Source organism: Rhinopithecus roxellana, chromosome 20 (assembly GCF_007565055.1).
Source record: "Rhinopithecus roxellana isolate Shanxi Qingling chromosome 20, ASM756505v1, whole genome shotgun sequence".
Classification (NCBI taxonomy): Eukaryota; Metazoa; Chordata; class Mammalia; order Primates; family Cercopithecidae; genus Rhinopithecus; species Rhinopithecus roxellana.
This window is the reverse complement of record NC_044568.1, coordinates 67,111,672-67,132,645: the sequence shown is the minus strand read 5'-3', so window position 1 is coordinate 67,132,645 and position 20,974 is coordinate 67,111,672. Positions and strand designations below refer to the sequence as shown.

At 43.4% G+C, this 20,974-nt stretch overlaps 1 long non-coding RNA gene across 1 annotated transcript in view; it reads right to left on the bottom strand.

The window, feature by feature from the left end:
* Positions 1–4,539: 4,539 nt before the first annotated feature.
* Positions 4,540–20,974, bottom strand: part of LOC104655884 — a 33,914-nt gene continuing 17,479 nt past the window's right edge. The window contains exons 2-3 of the long non-coding RNA XR_747038.1: positions 5,724–5,861; positions 4,540–5,284 (exon numbers count right to left, since the gene is read on the bottom strand). This is a non-coding gene — a long non-coding RNA (uncharacterized LOC104655884). The remainder of the gene's footprint in view (positions 5,285–5,723; positions 5,862–20,974) is intronic.

Below are 20,974 nucleotides of genomic sequence, written 5' to 3'. Positions count from 1 at the left end.
AGAAAGTAGACTTTGTTTTGCTTTCATGGGTTTCTCATGTATTGAGCACCTACTGTGTTCCAAGAGTGAACAAGATATCATCCCTTAATCTGGTAGTGGTTTGATAGATTTGACCCATCTGATTTTCGCAATGCTCTCGAGAGAAGGATATGGCTGATATCTGTGTGCTAATTTTTCAGATGGATAAACAGTGCCAGGATCTCTGTGATTTGCCCATGGCCAGGTGATTATACCTCCTCCCCTAGAGTTTCTTTTGTTCCATCACACATGAGAGGGGTCCATCAGACTGACCCACCTGCCATCCCCTTGAGTCCTCCTGCAGTGCCCTGACTACAGAACAGCCATGAAACCCATTAACTCCTGGATATAAACACCTAGGCTCTGGTTTCACTTTTCGCTTTTTCGACACACCAGCCATAAGGCCTTGGACAAGTCACTTTAGCACTTGGATCCTTAGTGTTTTCATCTATAAAATAGGTTTCATGCCCTTAGAATTGTGACGGTTATATGAGATTATAAAACCTAGGGTATTATGCTTGGCATAGATTAAGCAATTCGTAAATTGATAGGTGTGTAAGGTACCTATTTATGTATTTCTATAATCATTCTGTAAGAGCCGAGCTGTCTGGGCACCCACAAGTGGCCCCAGCATCAGCACACATCCCAAGGCACAAGACTGGGGAGAGAGATAACCAAAGAGATAGATGTCTACAAAGTACTTTCCAGGAATATACTTTCCCAGCTTCTCCCTCTCCATCCTCCTGCTACAGTGGTTCCTACTGCCAAGCATTTGCTCAAGAAGAACTTGCTGATCATTCCACTGGAAAGCACTGTATCAGGTGCCATGCGCTGGTCAGGGCAGAGAGGGCAGGAGGCAGGACAAGGGCAGTGACAGAAACACAGCAGAAGAGAGGGTGGGGACAGGCAGGACGCACTCCCGCTGCTGGTCTTTGGCCCAGTTATGAGACCCCCTCATGGACATGTCCTGCTTTAGAAAGCTCCAGATAAGTAAGTCCAGCCCAGTGAACAATTTCAGGAAAGAGAGATTTCTATAGAATAACGAACTCTTTTTGCTTTTAAAAAGAAAAGATGGTGATTACTTTTAAGTCAGTAGTTCATACTAGTTCTGTTTTTTTTTTCTTTTTTCTTTTTTTTTTTTTTGAGACAGGGTGTCACTCTGTCTCCCAGACTCAAGTGCAGTGGTACAATCATGGCTTACTGCAACCTCAACCTCCTGGACTACAGTGCTCCTCCCATCTCAGCCTCCCAAGTAGCTGAGACTGTAAGCATGCACCGCCATGCCCCGCTAATTTTTCATTTTTTATAGATATGGTCTCGCTATGTTGCCCAGGCCAGTCTCAAACTCCTGGACTCAAGTGAACCTCCCACCTGGGCCTCCCAAAGTGCTGTGAACAAAACAATCAGTAGCCCAAATTGTTGAGCTGCTCTGCAAAGTTGCATACGCAGGAGGTGCAAGGAGAGCCACGTTCAAGCTACCAGAAGCCCCTGGAAGAGCAAAAGCTAGAAACGGCCTCTGTGTATCAGACACTTCCTCCTTATGAGGCACTGAATTAGGCACCTTGCATGACAGATTTCACTCAAGTTACGTAGTGATGCCACAGAGTGTCATTACCTCTGTTTTACAAATGGGACAACTGAGTCGGGAAGCATGACTGGTGGGTGACTACTAATAAGTGGTCTGAAGCCTTTCTATTTGTTAGTATGCTTTTGGGGTGAAAGTAGTAAAAATCTGTTTCAAAGTGGCTTAAATAATATGAAACAGTTTTGTCTCACCAAACAACAAATGTAGTGGTAGCGTGGGCTCTCAGATGGGTGGATTCAGTGGCTTATTGGTGTCATCAAGAAATTTTTCCATTTCTTCCGGATAATGCTCCTCTTGATATGTTAGCTGGCTCTTCCTTCAGGTCCCCTTTGAATGGTAATATTGGCACAGAAATTAACATCTCACAGAGACCCAATATTGCCCAGAGATACAAAGGTACAAAGGAAGCATCAATTTCTAGATCTCTCTCACTTTTTTTTTTTTTTTTTTTTTTGAAATGGAGTCTCGCTCTGTCTCCCAGGCTAGAGTGCAGTGGTGTGATCTCAGCTCACTGCAACCTCCGCCTCCAGGTTCAAGTGATTCTCCTGCCTCAGCCACCCCGCCCCCCCCTCCGCCAAGTAGCTGGGATTACAGGTGTGCACCACCACACCTGGCTAATTTTTGTATTCTTAGTAGAGACAGGATTTTGCCATGTTGGCCTGGCTGGTCTCGAACTCCTGACCTCAGGTGATCTACCTGCCTCGGCCTCCCAAAGTGCTGAGATTACAAGCATGAGCCACTGTGCCTAGCCAATTTCTGAACCTCTTAACAGCAAACTTTTCCCCAGAATCCTTCAGCAGGGCTTCCTTCCATTGGGACATATGACCAGACCTAAACTCATCACTGACAAACAGAGGAGATCACAGTCTGCTCAGTGTCACCAGCACCCAGTGTGGTGGAATGTGGAGGATAAGACTTGGGTAAGTCAAAAAAGGATGAAGGGGAACTGGAAGTTGAGGCAGTAGTTACCATTGTCAGCCACAGCCAAGACTCCAACACTCTCTGATAGCAAAAGAGGAAATGTTAGTCTTCTAGCTATGAAACTATGTCTATCCAATACTCAGCAAAGTTGAAGGAATTCTGATTTTTTTTCCCCCCTAACAGCTCTTGAATAACAAAGGGTGGTGTTATGGGATGAATTTTGTCCCACCCCAGCCCCTGCAAAAAAATCCTACGTTGAAGTCCTAACCCTCAGTATCTCCAAATGGGACTGGATTTGGGGATAGAGTCTTTGAAGAGGTAATTAAGTTAAAATGGTGAACCCTAATCCAGTGTGACTGGGCTTCTTATAAGAAAGAAGGGGAGATTAGGACTCAGAGGGAAGACCATTTGAAGCCACAATGAGAAGACAGCCAAGGAGAGAGGCCTCACGCAAAACCAACCCTGCCAACACCCGGATCTCGGATGTCTATCCTCCCAGAGCCTGGGAGGCTTCCTCACAGAGAAAATGAACAAAGTAGCCTTTGTTATGGAAACCCAAGCAAACTAACCCAGGAGGATTGTCTATTTCATGGTTTCCTTCAAATCCATAATAGTCACTGGAGATTGGGAATGACAGAGATGGTAGAGGGAGTTGGGAGGATGACTGCACACTATCCAGAGGAAGGAATACAGCAAAGAGGCAGAGGAAGGACGGCACATGAGTATTGGAGAGGAAATGTGAATGCCTTTGGAAATCTGGCCCATTGGGCTGTAAATCTGGACATAAATCTGGATGCCAGGAAGTCATGAGGCCACTGACCTCTGGGAAGTTGGAAGGGAAAGTTGCTTTGGGCAGAAAAAATGACTTTGATTTGGGGAAAATTCTTTTTATTCTCTGTTAACTATGAAATCAATAATTTATGTGTTTTCTGTGTGCCAGTCACTGTGCTTGGGCTGTGAAATGGATAGACGGGGCGGTCCCTGACTTCAGGGAATTGGTATTTACTAAAAGAGAATAAGTTTAGCATGAGTGGTGGGAGGAAGGTTAGTTTCAGACATTTGATTGCCAACCTCCAAAGCTCTGTTGTCGGGAAGTTTAGGATGTGCTGGAGCCATTGATTTGTAAAGACAAATGATCCCATCCAAGGGTTGAGCAGAGGAAAGTATCTGCAGAGGTGGCCTCCCAAACAGAAAAAAAAAAAAATGTTCTGAAAACATCCTGTTTGATTTCCACGAATTATCTTCTTGGGCTTCTTAAATGGGAGAAGAAAAGAAAAAGATGCTTAGATTTAAGTAAAAATAGGTAGAAAGCAAGAACATCCAGAAAATAAACTATGCTGCCTGTTTGCCCCTGAAGCGTGGTAGAGGAAATGTACCTTTCTGATGAGGAAGCTCCAAGCAGGTGCCAAGTCTTACTGTGTATGTTGTGATTTATCCTGGAATCTTATAGGCCTTACCAGGAAACATCAGGAGGTTGCTCAGATGGAGGAATCTAGATGGGTTTCATGCAGGCTTTTCTGATGTTCTATGAAATCTAGGGCTTTATTCCCTCATTATAGGTCAAGATAGGGCTTTGCCTCAGGTTTTGCCCTGAGCATGTGTGCTCCTGAAGAGGGAACCAAATCCTTCCGTCCCCACCCAGACAGAAGCCCTGGAGAGATGAAACTAGGGTGGCCCATCCATCAACAAACCTAGGTTCCGCCACAAGTGCAGATTCTATCAGTCAAATGATACAGGAAGGTGATGCAGATCCACAGAGATGACTATTTAGGTTCTCCTGCCTTGAATTTCTTGGCTTTTTCTCTGTTGATTTTTACTGGCATAAAATGTTGTACATTTTGTACATTTATCACTATGGCATGGATGTTTCAAGGATGACTGTAAATGAAATATGGATGTATCCTAAAGATATTTATGTAATTTAGCAAAATTATTTTGCAAATTCATTCAAAAGAATCTGCTCAGTTCACATCTTGCTAGCATCACAAAACATTTCACAAATCACACCTTAATGTGGGAACAAGTACACATTACTTCAACATACCAAATGTGTGAATGCACAAATAGTGTTTAAAATATTTTATACAATAAATTGTGATCACTCTGTTAAAATGCCAGTTTCTAGAGAAAATTGATTTACAAAAAATATCTAATCACAGTACCCCGTGAAAGCTGCATTTTTTCAGTATCATTTAATGTTTCAAGCCAAGAGATTTGGATGGTTGTCTCATTTTGTTTTCCTTTTTTTTTTTTTTTTTTTTCCCATTCATTTGCTGAACAATCATCTTCTGAAACATCCCACTTCTGCCGTGGTATCAACTGGCACGTTACCAAAAAGATGTAAATGATTTAATTGAATTAGTTTAATTAGGTAAATTAACAGTTAAGCATATCACACACAAGCTTGTTCTGTTTCTACCACGTTATGGAGATAATTTAGTACAGAAGGAGAATGGGCATGACCAAAATTCCAATGAAATGAGCCAGACTAGCTGGCAGAGGGGAAAAAAACACAAAGATAACAGTTGCTGGAATTAAATCTGGGTAAATAATTTATGTGCTGGATTCATTATGTAATTTGAGTCGTAGACAACCAGTTGATAGTCAATGAATGTGCAAAAACATTGCTACTGAGTGGAAGCGTGAAGGTGACCGAAATGTTTCTGACCTTTCCCGAAACATATTCCCGGGAAAATTCCAGCGGTCCTTGGTGATTTAGACAAACTGAGGCAATGCCAGCCAGCTTGGTTAATCAAAAATCTGAATTAAAACAAAACAAAACAAAAAAAAAACAAATGAACTGTGGTTTGACGGCCTTCAAGTATATGCCATGCCATTAAATCAAACAAAGCAGGAGTATTCAATCTCGGCAATATGGGCATTGTTTGGGAGGACTGGCATTGGAGGGAGTTTCTAGGGCATTGCAGGATGCTTAGCAGCATCCCTGGCATCTACCCGATAATGCCAGTAACACTGCCTTCCCTGCGGTGGTGATAATCCAGATGTCTCAAGACACTGCCAGATGTCCCCTGGGTGGGGGTGTCAAAATAACCCTGGTTCAGAACCACTGAGATGAAACCATTGAATACTATCTAATATGAATCGTGAGGAATTCAGCTTTAGTAAATTATTCACAGTGAGTTGTAACATTCATAGCACTTACATAGAATCTTATATAAAATTTGAAAATATTTATTACCTCAAGTATTTGAAACATTTCCTGGCTGGGCATAGTGGCTCATGCCTATAATGTCAGCACTTTAGGAGGTTGAGGCAGGCAGGTGGCTTGAGCCCAGGAGTTTGAAACAAGCGTAGACAACATAGCGAAACCCTGTCCCTATATACAGTACAAAAAATTAGCCAGGAGTGCCTTTAGTCCCAGGTACTTGGGAGAGTGAGGTGGGAGGATTACTTGAGCTCAGGAGGTTGAGACTTCAGTGAGCTGTGATCATGCCTGTGGACTGCAGCCTGGGTGGAGACCCTGTCTCCAAAAAAAAAAAAAAAAAAAAAAAAAAAAAAAATTATATATATCTGTTAATTCTCATTCATTCATTTGGCAAGAAGCAGGTATTAACCACTAAGCACACAGTATCATTGGATTCAAAAGTATCAACACCCTCACGGACAAGGAGTTCCAGGCAGACTTGTGAATGAAGAAATCACATAGCCAAAGCTGACCACGGAGGGGCACACCTATGATCCCAGCTATTTGGGAGGCTGAGGTGGGTGGGAGGATGGCTTGAGCTCAGCAGTTCAAGTCCAGCCTGGGCAACATAGCGAGACCCCATCTCAAAAAAAAAAAAAATCACATGGCATATAGTAAATGCTGGCAAAGGTGGGAAGACCGAGGGAACCACATTTTTAAGAGAGCCCCAGCCTTAGGTAAATAGCTTTCAGTTCTGTGTGGCAGCAGGGGTGACCACCAAGGTATCAAAGCCTGAGCTAAGACGTTCACTGATCTAGTGGCAATGAGAGAAATTGGGAGGCTTTAAGCAAAGGAATGTTACATACAGTCAGTGTTGACTTCTGGAAATAGCAAAGGTTTTAAAGTCATACTCACATGAGTTAAATACTGATGTTGTCACTTGCCAAGTGAGGCAAATTGCAGATTTCTGAACCTCATGTTCATATCAATAAATAATGGCTACCTCACTGCACATGGTGAGTGAGACAGTGTTCATGGAGCATTTAGCATACTATCTGCCCCATAAAAGTCACTCAATAATTATCAGTGCTGCTTTCCTTCACTAGCCGGTCTGTCCCACTCACCATCTTGCTTGTATAGAACACAATGGAAAGTCTATGTTTCCAAGGTTTGCACTCCCCAACATCTGGGTTGTGTTGTCAAACGTCACTGAAGTCGTCCAAAACCTTGCCACTGGATTTTGTTTACTCTAGAGCTGAGCGTTTAAATCCCTTAAATTGGTAACGTCAGTTTGACGTCCATGTTAATCTTCCACGAGATTTCAGGATCTGGAATCTGGAGGTGGCTTTCTCTACCACATACCCAGGTTTGGAGCCAAATGTGGTCATTATTACCACAGAAATCAGGGAGGACGTGGAAAAGTACCCGTTGGAAGAAGTGATTTTTTTTATATATACAAAGGAATGTAAATGTTTTGCCAAGCAAGTTTCTGGCAACAGTGCCTCCAATGCCGGTATTTTCGTGCTGTAAGGAAACAGCGACAAGCAAACAGAGGGAATGGGAGACCTGTTTTACATTTGGAAATTGTAAGCCACATTCCCACCCCTTCTGCAAATGTATCACTAACGTACACAATGCTTTGTATATATAATGGAATGAAGGGCTAAGCTGTTTTCTGTGGGATTCTGACATGTCTCTTTCTTTTTCTCACACACACTCTGCAGTGATACATCTATAAATGAAGGGGACATTTCCAAGAACACATTTCATTGTCAGAAATATATACACACCATGTAGAACAAACACAGCCTGAACAAAGATGTCCTCTTCCCCCAACCACTCCTTCCCTGGGTACCCACTTCTCATCCTTTCCCATGACAGTGGGACTTCCTATTCCAGGTAATCGGTCCAGGTAGCTTCTGGGAGTTGAGTCTGTAGGGTGGCTGCCCTGAAGTCACTCAACAGCAGTCCTGGTACCACCGTCTACCAACTGCAACTGATGAGGAAATCGGACTCTTCCTTAATCCCTTCCACGCCCTGGGGTTTATTCTCAGAAGTTTATCTAACTTGTGAATGTAATGGCTATAATAATGTACAAGTTCAGATTAACCCAAAAGGGAAATGGCAAATTCTCTGTGGCCTCTGTCCATCTTTTAGGATTTAGAAGGTTCTAGAAGGAATGGTCAGCTGCTGTGCTTTAGTGCTTTATAGCTCCATCCCATGACCTACTGTCTTTCCTTGCATCCCACAGCCTTTTCTTTTTCCTTTTTTTTTTTTTTTTTGAGACGGACTCTCGCTCTGTTGCCCAGGCCGGAGTGCAGTGGCACCATCTCAGCTCACTGCAAGCTCTGCCTCCCAGGTTCATGCCATTCTCTTGCCTCAACCTCCTGAGGAGCTGGGACTACAGGCTCCTGCCACCACACCTGGCTAATTTTTTTTTTTTTTTTTTTTTTGTATTTTTAGTAGAGACAGGGTTTCACCGTGTTAGCCAGGATGGTCTCCATCTCCTGACCTCGTGAAGCACCTGCCTTGTTCTCCAAAAGTACTGGGATTACAGGCGTGAACCACCGCACCTCTTTTTCCTTTTTAAAAAATTATTTTGAAATTATTTTAGACAACAAAGTTGGCAAAAATTTTTCAGAGAGTTTCTGCGTATTCCTCACCCAACTTCCCCAATGGTAACAATCCTAGATAACTGTGGTGCAACTATCAAAATTAAGAAATCAGCTGGGCATTGTGGTACATGCTTGTAATCTCAGGTACTCAGGAGGCTGAGGCAGGAGGATCACTTGAGACAAGGAGTTTGAAGACAAACTGAGCAACATAGCAAGACCCTGTCTCCAAAAAAAAAAAAAAAAGAAAGAAAAAGAAAAAAGAAATTGCTTTTCTTAATTAATGGGTACAATACTAATACCAAAGTACAGATTGTATTTGTATTTCACCAGTGTTTTCACTCACCCCCTATTTCTTGGATCCTATCCACAATCCTAAATGCAGGACAGCTCTTAGCTGTGCTTCCTTCCTCTCCCTTAATCTATGACAGGCTCTCAGTCTTCCCTTGTTTTTCATACCTGGACACTTTTGAAAAGTATTGTTCCATGGCTGGATAGAATGTGTCTGAAGCGTCTCATGATTTGATTGAAGACACGCTTGTGTTTTAGGCAGGAATACCAGAGGTGACATGCCCTTCTCAGGGTGTTATATGGGGGGGTGCGTGATGTCAGTGTGGCTTATAACTGATAGTCGCTTTGGTAAGGTGGTGTCTGCCAGGTTTGCATGCCGTAAAGTTACTGTTTTTCCCTTTGTAACTGTTAAGTATGTTTTGGGAGATACGTTGAGATGATGATAATATCCTACTTCCCAAACTTTCATCTGCTACATTGAGTACCCTTGGCAGCACTTGTCTTGCCTACGACATTTATGATGGTGGTATCCTCACAGGGACTTTTCCATGTTCTCCCTAAAGTTAAGAAATAAATTTTCTTAATGAATGAGCCCAATACTGGTTTTCTAGTCCTCTCATTCCATCTATGTTTATTCATCAGCCTCCCACAACCTTTGGGCTGACTGTACACAACATTTTTATTTTCACCTTGTAGAATTTCTCCTAATCTCCCACCGTGGTCCCTATAAAGGATCCTGTAAATATTTTCAGAAGTGGAAAAGAAGAGGAGAAAAGCAAAGTAATAAAAGTGCCTACAGTGATCCCAATCTGCGCTCACCGTGTGACTTTGAACAAGTCACTGTCCTGCGAGCTTCTGTTTTCTCTTCTTTTTTTTTTTTGAGACGGATTCTCTCTCTTGTTGCCTGGGCTAGGGTGCAATAGCATGATCTCTCAGTTCACTGCAACCTCCACCTCCCAGGTTCAAGCAATTCTCCTGCCTCAGCCTCCCGAGTAGCTGGGATTACCGGTCCCCATCACCTCGCCCAACTGATTTTTGTATTTTTAGTGGAGCTAGAGTTTCACCATGTCGGCCAGGCTGGTCTTGAACTCCTGACCTCAGGTGATCCACCCACCTTGGCCTCCCAAAGTGCTGGGATTACAGGCATGAGTCACCATGCCCAACCCCATTTTCTCTTCTGAAAACGCCATCTCTAAGCCCCTTCCAGCTCTAAAATGCTGTGATCCTATGACAGGCAGCTGGGTTGTGATGGAATCTGCAGCTGGCGTCACCAAACCGCCCAACAGTGAGATGAACGAACATGGGGCAGTGACAGGACAGACAGGGGAATTCAGGAAGGGGAGGAAATGGTCTATGAATCTTTTACAAGAACTAGGGATACTGACATTAATAATACTTTCCTCACAGAGAAATACGTTGGAGGGAATGCTAAGGTTTGAGGAGGAAGCAGCTCCATTTGGGATGAGGTCTTTTATCTTTGCCTGGCTCTTGAAACATACGAATCATTCCTTTTCTCCCCAGATTGAAGAATCCATAGTGTGCGTTTTCAACATCTGTTTCACTACTTTGAATCAGGCTTAATACCCATTTAAGGCTTAATGATTGCAGAATTATACTGGATGTAAATATAGTTTTTAACAGTGTGGCTTAAAAGCTGAAGTTTCACTTTTATCCTCTTTATAAAGCTCACAAAACATGCAGACCTCAAGACTAAAAATTTTCTTAATGTCTTATAAGCCAAGTCTGTTTCGCAGCCCAGAGCCAATTTGTATTGATATTTTAAAGATACAATTAGAAATTACCAATTATTTTGCCTATCTTACTAGCTGATTTCAGAACATCAGTCATTATTTTAAAAAAAACTGAGAGAGAAACATTTGGAACTATAAAGGGGAGGGAAGTTTGGCTCCCAGGGGTGAACTGTGAGTGCTGGACTGGGCTGAACACCCAGGAGTTGATCATGGATAGAGGTCTTTGTCAAAGAGAGACAGGAATCCAGAGATGAGGAAAATTAAAATTTGTCCCCAGCTGGGGTTATTTAAGCCAGTTCTTGTGAAACTCCTTTCCTAGCTAGTCTGTTCTCACATCTGCTGGCTAATAGAGGAATGTACTGGTTTGGGATCCAGCCTGTGGTTTTGTTTTGTTTTGTTTTGTTTTGTTTGAGGCGGGATCTCACTCTGTCACCCAGGCTAAAGTGCGGTGGCACAGTCACAGCTCACTGCAGCCTCGACCTCCCAGGCTCAAGTTCTTCCCACCTCAGCCTCCCAAGCAGCTGGGACCACAGGCATGTGCCCCCATGCCTGGTGGATCTTTTTAAATTTTTGTAGAGATGGGGGTCTCCCTATGTTGCCCAGGCTGGTCTCAAACTTCTGGGCTCAAGCACTTCTCTCATCGTGGCCTCCCACTTCCCCCAGTGGGATCCTACCTCTTAATGACCCTTTTTAAATAGAGAACTTTTGAAATATCACTGTCATAAAACTGCTTTGGTAAATATAAGTTGGAGAATCACAGGGAAAGTGAGGGTAGGAGAACAAGTGGCCAGTTTGTCACAACTTGTAGTGAAGATTGTGTTATTGATTCAACTGTGAGTTTGGTCCTTTACAGACAGGTACGTACATCTCTTAGTGACTGCTGTACTGTGAATTCCATATATAGTGCCTGGCACATAGTAGGTAATCAATAACCCGTGATGCATCAAAAAATGGTTAAAGGTAGAAATTATCTCTGTGTGGGTTAGACCCTGAATTATGGTCCCTTTCATTTACCTTTCAGATAATGGTTGGAGCTAGAGGTGACCTAAAAGGAGTATCTACACTCAAAGGTCTATGCCTTAAATTCATATACTACTTTGTAACAAGATTTTTCATAAGGTGTTTCTTGGAAGGTTAGTAGATACTATTCAGTAACGGAGTCCTGTGGTCAAAGTGTGAACTCCGAAAGGTTAAACGGTTTTTTGTTTACTTTTGTTTTTAACTGCAGGACTTGTCAGGGCCTTTGATCATTTGCATGGCTGTTGGGATTTACCGAGGGAGGCATAAACACTTTGAATATTGATTCTCTGTTTTCTTAAAGTATCCTTCATTCTAATAATCCAATGATCACAATTTGAGAAATATTGTTTATAATATGCAGATCATTTTTACTTGGGTAAGTCATCCTAGAACATTTGGTTTCTCCAGTCTTTGACCTTGAACTCATTACATAGGTGTAGAAAAATTTCCAAATCAAATGCATAATGTGAACAATGCCCCTAGGTACACAAATACTTGTTCAGTGGATGGATAGATGGATGGATGGTTTAGTGACTATATCAGAGTAACATTGTTAGATAAATGACATCATCGGCACCAAGACCTGGGAGAGTTGTTGAGATTTCTCCAAAACCACGGTGTTCTCACTTTGATTGCCTCTCTCCTCCACTCCAGCCCCCAGCATAGAGCTACTCATTGCCTTTTGCTGATTGCAGGGGCTTCTAAGTGCTGTTTTCACATCTGGTCTAACGGCCCTCAAATCTGTCCACACCCAGACCTGCTATGTCTCGGGGTCATTTACATGGCAGTCTTTCCACAGGGTGCCCAGAGCCCTCTCCAACACAGTCCCATCTCGTTCTTCCAGCCTCATCCTCCTTCACTCCCTTACGTACAGGTCACATTTCACCCAAACCAACCTCCCCTCTGTTTCCCAAGTTTCCTTTGAACTTTCTCACTCCTGTGCTGTTCTTTGCTCTGTTTTCTGTCTGGAATGCCTGTGGAATCCCACGTCATTGATGGCAAGGGGCTCTTGAACTATTACCTATTTTTTCACTTTCGTTCCAAACCATCTTCTTCATAAGCATGTCTCTAGTCCTGCTATTTTCTGAATCTCTGTGGCCTTCTCTGATATCACTCATAATTGCCAGTAATCCATCTGTTTGCCCCATTTCCACTTTCCTGCCCAACACGTACACTGTATTGTGAACTCCTGCAAGGCAGTATTCTCTACTTTTTTCCCCAGTACTTGGCACACAGTGGGCCCTCAGCTAATAGTTGGTGAGCTGAGCACTCCTGTTAAGATCCATAAATGCATCTGTATTATTGCTCTTCAATAGCATAGCACAGAGAGACAGACATAGATCTTGCCGTAAGAAAACACGTTGCAAATAAGAAAGCCCAATTATCTTCTAGAATTTGGAAGAGTCAAATGTACTAATAGGCTACAATGTTGCAGAAGTTCATTTTAAGTCTGTTGTTCAGAACCTGGGTGAAATACTCCTCTAGAAACAGCATCACACATGGTGGTTGTGTCTCCCGCCAGCCCACAAAAGCCTATTTAACTTGTAATGTGTCTAAAGTCCAATACTAATAGCAGCCCCAGGGGTTCATCGGCCTCTTCTCTCAGGCCATCGGCAGTCTTAACACTACAGACCTTGCCCTGAGGCAAAGTACGAGGCCGGGATGGAAGAAGATAAAGGTGGATGATGGGGGGAAAGGAAGGGGAGGGGAGGGAGTCATCTGCTGTAAGCAAGAATGAGGTAAGCACAAATAACATAGCCATGACAAACTGAGCAAGGGAGTCCGTCCAGTCTGCCATGGCAATTCAGGTGGAATGGGTACAGTGCACTAGTGCAGGGACTTTAGGGGACAAACACGTTCTCTGACATTTACTCTTTTTTTTTTTTTTTTTTTTTGAAACAGTCTCTCACTCTGTTGCCAGGGTGGAGTGCAGTGGCATGATTATGACTCACTGTAGCCTTGACCTCCCAGGCTCAGATGATCCTCCCTTCTCAGCCTCCTGAAGTAGCTGGGACTACGGGTGTGCGCCACTGTGCCTGGCTAATTTTTGCATTTTTTGTAGAGACTGGGTTTTGTCATGTTACCCAGGCTGATCTCAAACTCCTGGGCTCAAGTGCTCCACCTGCCTCACTCTCCCAAGTGCTGGGATTATAGACATGAGCCACAGATCCTGGCTGATATTTATTTTTATTGGAACGTCTTTGGAAGGCTGCCTATCTATGCCTGTCTTAGAGGTTTTTAATTGCTCTTCCTTAAGTTTTAGCCCCAGTAGAAACTAAATACATCAACAAAGAAACCAAGACAGACTTATTTCAACACATGGAGGCACCTGCTATCATGTAGACTGGAGATCACAAACTCACATGTCTAAGGGGGCAGGCGGGCCATGAAAATTCATGAAACAGAACAGGAATAAGGATGCTGAGCGTGGTGGTAACCTGCAGGGTACATGTCGCATATAAAGGACCAGCTTGAACTAAGCTTCAGTCACATGTGCACCCAGGGTTCAAAATATTCCATGTTTTCAAGAGAAGCCATCAATCCGAATTTTTATGTACTATCTCCTAGATTTTATATGCTGATAGTTAAATTTAAAATTTTAAAACAATGTAAACTGACATACACACCCCAACCCCCTCACAGGCATACAGATACACTTTTGGATCCTACCCATGACATCTTTGCTGTATATGGTCATATTTCACTTAATGTGGTCCTGAAAAACAAATAAAGAAGTATAAATGGAATTTTTGTGGAGAGAATCATATATTCCCATTTGATGGCCATTAAAATTTCAGAAAGGTATTCCCACAGATAAAGATTTTTTGTTCAACAGCACTCTTGAAAAATCATACTTCAGGGAATAGTTTACGTACGTATTTCAAAGGGCAGGTGCCAATTTCTGATGAAATTTTAACAATAATGCACCAATCTCCTATTAAATTTAATTGCTAACCTCTTTAAATCCCACTGTACAAGAAGTCAAAAAATTGAGGACAGTTTTGGCCAAGGACTGAGATTCTAAAGATGGAAATTCACATCAGCGTTTCTGAAGTCAACTCTAGCATGTGGTTATTCCTAGTCTCTTCGGATTCTCTATCACAGGGCCCTGTCTTGATAATTCCAGCAGCATGAAAGCTGTCCAGCTGGTGGCCATCCATGAAATATTCAGAAGTGCTCAATGCCAGCGGCAGCTCTAGGAGAGCAACCCACATCCATCTTACGTATCAGAGCTCTGTGCTATGTCGGTGGGATGACAACTGGATATTTACAGCCTGGCATTTTGATTATTCGATGCTGGGCTGTAGTTCTGGGCCTGCCACTGGGAACCTGGGCAAGTCACTTCGAGTCTGTGTGCTTTAGTTTCCCATCACCCATGGGTTGTTCTGGGAAGGAGATGGAATCGTGCTTGTGTGTGTAGCACGCACGTTTTATACTCGGTAGACAGTAAACACTGTGATTCTTCGTTCTTAGGAATACCATTAGTATCATCAGAGGATGCAGCCTCTCTTGTTGGGTCCTTCCTCCATCTACTGGATATTATCCTTTCAGATCACACTGGTCCAGCAGCAGGAGATGGGACAGCACTCATCTGGGCTGTGGCTACAAACTGAAGACATTTTTTTTAAATTGTAGGTACATAGTAGGTATATATATTTTTGGGGGGTACATAAGACACTTTTCTACAGGCATACAATGCATAATAACCACATCAGGGTAAATGGGGTACCCATCATCTCATGCATTTGGCCTTTCTTTGTATTACAAACAATTCAGTCATACTCTTGTAGTTTTGTTTGCTTTGTTTTGTTTTGTTTTGAGACAGAGTCTCTCTCTGTTGCCCAGGCTGGAGTGCAATGGCACGATCTCGGCTCACTGCAGCCTCTGCCTCCTGGGTTCAAGCGATTCTCCTGCCTCAGCCTTCTGAGTAGCTGGCATTACAGACAGCTGCTACCATGCCCAGCTAATTTTTGTATTTTTAGTAGAGATGGGATTTCACCATGTTGGTCAGGCTGGTCTCAAACTCCTGACCTCAAGTGATCCACCCACCTGGGCCTCCTGAAGTACTGAGATTACAGGTGTGAGTCACCATGCCTGGCCTCTTGCAGTTATTTTTAAATGTACAATAAATTATTGTTGACTTTAGTCACCTTACGGTGCTGTCAAACACTAGATCTTATTTATTCTATCTAACATTTTTGTAGCCATTAACCATCCCTACTTCCCACCTGCCCACCTCCGCCACCCCCGCCCCCTGCCCGCTACCCTTCCCAGCCTCTGGTAACCATCATCCTACTCTCTTTCTCTCTCTGTCTCCATGAGTTCAATTGTTGTTCATTTTCAGCTCCCACATGTAAAGTTTGTCTGTTCCTGGCTTATTTCACTTAACATAATGTCCTCCAGTTCCATCTATGTTGTTGCAAATTATAGGATCTCATTCTTTTTATGGTTAAATTTTGTAGCCGTTAACCATCCCCACTTCCCACCTGCCCACCCCCCAGCCCACTACCCTTCCCAGCCTCTGGTAACCATCATCCTACTCTCTTTCTCTCTCTGTCTCCATGAGTTCAATTGCTGTTCATTTCTAGCTCCCACAAGTAGGTGAGAACATGTGAAGTTTGCCTTTCTGTTCCTGGTTTATTTTGCTTAACATAATGTCCTCCAGTTCCATCTATGTTGTTGCAAATTATAGGATCTCATTCTTTTTATGGTTGAATAGTACTCCAGTGTGTCATGTACCACATTTTCTTTATCCATTCATCATGGACCCTTAGGTCACTTCCAAATCTTGGCTGTTGAGAACAGTGCTGCAATAAACACGAAAGTGCAGGTATTTCTTTGATATACTGATTTCCCTTCTTTGGGGATTATACCCAGCAGTGGGATTGCTGGATCATATGGTAACTCTATTTTTAGTGTTTTGAGGAACCTCCAAACTGTTCTCGATAGTGGTTGTGATAATTTACATTCCCACCAGTGGTATACGATGCTTCCCTTTTCTCTACATCCTTGTCAGCATTTGTTATTGCCTGTCTTTTGAATAAAAGCCATTACAACTGGGCCACGAAGACAGTTCTTAAAACGAGAGGTGCAAGCATGTTCCAGGAGTCAAGATTTTTTACCATGTATCTGAGGCATGGCTGTCCCCAGACCAAATGAAACCATTTTTTTCTTGTCTGTGGCCATATCCAGGGTGGATAACTCAGCCAGGGTATGTCTTCTCCTTGCTGAGATATATCACTGGGGTCTCCAGGGAACCCTAAGCTTTTAAAGGTCAGGACATGTTCTCCTGGCTTACTGCCTGCAATGCTGTATCTTGGCACTATAAACCAAAAGGTATTAATAGTTGGCTTGGTAGCAAGTAAGCTGTTCATTTGGGTGAATGCTCATGTAGCAGATAAGTTAACACTTCTACTTTACTGTGGCTGGCCTTGACCAAATGAATGAATCCCCGTATTGAATGCAGAGAAAGAAGTGTTTAACAGTGGGAGTCCCTTGCACGAGGCCATCCTGAAATGAATGGTGAGAAAGCCAACATTTTTTTGGGGTGGTGGGGTAATCTCTGGTGTTGATGTCTATAAAGTTTGAGCAGGTCTGGCAGATGAGGACAACTTTGGTTGCCTCGCCAGAATGGGAGAGGACCACAACACCTGAGTCCCATGCAAGGCCATGCCTGTCTCCTGTCTGAGCAGGGGCTCGGACCCCGACACACAGCAGCATCTGGTCAATGACTCAGCCCTCTGGGCCACTCACTGGAAATGTCCAGGCCACCGCTGTCCTGACTTCAAGCCTGGAGGGCCCCAAGTTCGGCTAGCTGGGAACCGCATTTCCAAAGCCCTGCTCTGCTCGTGTTCCTCTCATTCCCAAAGGAGTAAGTATTCCCAGACCAGAGGGTTCCAGACAATTGACACATATGGAACCACAGCACTTCCAGCTGTTGGGATCCCGAGTTGCCTTTATTTCTTGGCTGGACTGCCCTAGGGATGAAAAGGAAGGGCAGATTTGTCAATGAGGAACCAGTAGCAGCTGCATCTGCTGCTGGTTACAGTTATTGGCCTTCCAAATCCCTTTTTATGTCACCCCATTGGCTTGAGACCTCAAGACCTTGTCAGGGACTCTGGCTTGTCCGAGTTGATTTCTTCTGCCCGAGTTCACCCTCTCTAGTCAATTCTGTGCCAAGATCATTTCCTCCACACGTCTATTTTTATGGTGGATACAACAATAGACTTTTCTTTCTCCTGTATCCACTCTGATATCATTTAATGCAGAAATGCCTATTGGGAGGTCAGAATGAACAACCATCTGTTTAGGTCCCAGGCCAAATCCCTCCACCCAAGCAAAAAAAAAAAAAAAAAAAAGCTTCACAGGCATCTGCAACCAGATCTTCTTCCTCACCCACCCCTATCCACTCCTGCAGCTCACCCCTTTTCACTCCCATCCTTCTTGGCCTCCCCAGGGGTCCAAGTCTCCTGTTTCCATCACAAGAGAAGGTGGGTGCACTTCCCCCAATTGCTGTTTGCTTTTCCCAGCCTGTGGGAATCAGAGGTTGGGGTAGGAATTGATAAAAGCCAGCATTTTGCCATAAAAGGAATCTAAGAGGGCAATGGAAGGCCATTCACACGATTCCCCAGGCTGTCTGTCTTTGAAAGGAAGATCTGGCCAAACCTACAGAACTTGCTGCCTCTGGAGTTTACTCTCTGTTTCACTCTGTGCTGCACATCCTTGTGTATGAATTAAAGATTAAAGTCAACTTAACCTGCATTTTGCTATATCTCTATATGCAGGAGAGGAAGGGAGGGAGCAAGTGTTCAGTATGATCTCCTGGTTCTAACACCAGAGTAGGAGATGGGAGACTAAAGGTGGAAGGGTCCGTGGTCTTTTCCTGACCCTGCCACTCCCTCACGCTGTGGTCTCTTGCAAGTCATTGACCTGGACTGTACCTCCATTTCTTGAACCATGGAATGAGCACAGTGACACCTTCTTGGACTACTGATGTGTCCTCTACCAAGCTGTGTGGGTCTCAGAGCATTGATGACATCACACCACAGGCCATGGAACAAAGGACCCAAGGGGTGAAACACCTTTCCACCCAGTGGAAAACCAGCATTCGGGCCCCTCCCTCATTTTCCAATGCAATCGGTTTTGGATTGTACACAGCTGGACTGTCATTCCAGCTGCTTTTAGTCACAAAGCATAGCAGCCACATTTACGGTCCCTTAGAACAAGGCTTCTAACCTCTGCACGACTGACATTTGAGGCTGGATCGTTCTCCTTGGTGGTTGGAGGTAGGGAGGTCCTGTGCATTGTAGGATGTTTAGCAGCATCCTTGGCCTCTACCTACTGAATATCTCTAGCACTCCCAAGTTGTAACAACCAAAAATATATTTAAACATTGCCAAATACGCCCTGCAGGACAAAATCACCCTTTCTGCCGAGAACTGCTGCTACAGAATCAGCCATCCTTGGAGGAGGGCATCACCAAAACACTGATTCAATTAATTGTTACTCTAAGAAACTGAAACATGAATGCATAGGCTAATTTGGTGCCATATTTAGAAATGGGAATGTCGCCAGATAATATAAACCAGCCCCAGCCAAAGCTCAAGATGATAAGACTGCAAAAAGAAAATACATTCCCAAGTTCTTCTCTCTGTTCTTTTGCAGACATCTTCATGCCACTAATATCCCATTCATGCAAATCACAGATCATTGACCTGAAATAGACCGTCCTTTGGCCCTAAAATTGTAGTAACACCTTCTGAGCACTCAAGAGTGTTCCAGGTACAGTCAGGATTTGGGCAGGAGAGTATTTTACAGATGCACTTGGGTTAGGTGTGCCTATTTGGCTCTGAATCTGTAGCTAAGTATCTACGTAACAAATGTTAAACAGAATTTGTCGCATTCCATATGAATTGTTGAGCCTGGAGCAGCTACATGAAGTTATCCGTATCTGCCAAAATGGGTATGTCTTTAGGATGAGAGTTATTAAGTATCAGATAGAAAAAAGGCAGAAGCAGGCCCTAAAGGTGGACACTGTGGTCATCTGAAGTTGTCTTCAGAAAGGTACCCATTGGCCTGCCTCGACTATAACTCTGTGGTAGCTCCTGGGGCTGTAGAAGCTCCAAGGAAGAACTTTGCAGATGGATGTAGTGATGCCTCCATCATTTACAAAGGATAGGAAAACCTACATGGTCAATAAGTTCTATGTCCACAACCAGAAATGCTTTAGAAATGTGTCAGCACAGAAGGAAACAGCTCCTGGTGCCAATATGGGGGTGCCTGTGAAACAGAGGAATTAGTTCGGGGCGTTCTTTGTAGCTGAAGCACAGGCATCTGATGGGACATCCTGAGGCCGGCTTCCCAGTCCAGATGTTTTTGCTCTGCTCCCTCCTCCTAGAGACAATGGAATGTGTGTTCCCTCTACCCCTCCCCTTGGCGTGTGCCCCTACGGGCATCTACGCTGATGCTGCTTAGAAACCACACATCCCTAGGAGGAATTGTTTGTGTGGCACTCTCCAACCTTCCCTGGGGCCAAGAAAAGATTTACATTTTGCTGTGGGTGTTCCACAAGTCCCAGGCATTTCCGCTCCTTTCAAGAAGATTCCAAATGAACATAAATCTTACTCCGGCTCTGACAGCCTCCAGTCATCTGTTTACCAAAATAAACTTTAAGCATACATTGAAAAATAATTCCTAGTGAAATATGCATCCCCATGGCATTCAAGCCTGGTATTTAATGTCTTTTTTTATGGTTAATAATGCATCAAAAGCATCCCTAGTCTGAAGCTGTCATTACATCACATACATGATGTGCAGGGCCCCGTTGCAATGACTAAAAAACTTGGAGTTAGTTTCTATTTCTTAAAAAAAAAAAAAAAAAAAAAAAAAAAAAAAAAAAAAAAAAAAAACTAATGTATAAATTACAGTGGCCTGTTTCCCTCTATCTGTGTTTCTTTTTAATAAATCTGTGTCTTGATGAGATCAATCCACTGAAAATACCTGGAGATGTTCTTTGCTTTATACAGATAAAGAGACATGCTATATAAACAACTCCAAAATCCCCTCATTAGATCTGGGTTCTGTTTGGAGAGCACCCTGGCCTTCTTTTTTAATGTTATTCTATTGAAAAAGAAAAATCAGCCAGGATCGTAGAAAGCAGTACAGCTAAGCCTTAGTCCTTCTTGGTAGATGTGGGGAAAAAAACAGATTAATTTCCATTCTGGCCCCGAAATTTAAAAAATTCAAGAAAGCCCCATTTGCCTTTGGTTCATTGCAAAACACAGATGACTCTCAAAGTCCTTCTTTATTTCCTTTCTGGCTTTGGTCGCTGATGCTGAGAACAACATGGATGGTGGTAATGATGAGGATTAAAAGTTTCCTTCCTGAGTTATCTAGAGGCTCATATCAGCCTTGAAGAGCAACAGCCCCAGGTCTCATCACGGCCATTGGTAATGACCACATTTGTGCCCAGAAGTGATTTCTCTGCCACCTTGGACCATTGCAAATGGTCTAAGGATGATGTGACTCTGTGGGAACAACAAGCTCATAAGTGCTTGGAGGTTGGGCAGTCTGCTTACCTTGATTTGTGGCTCTGAGGACCAAATGAGATAATTAGATAATATATGTAAAG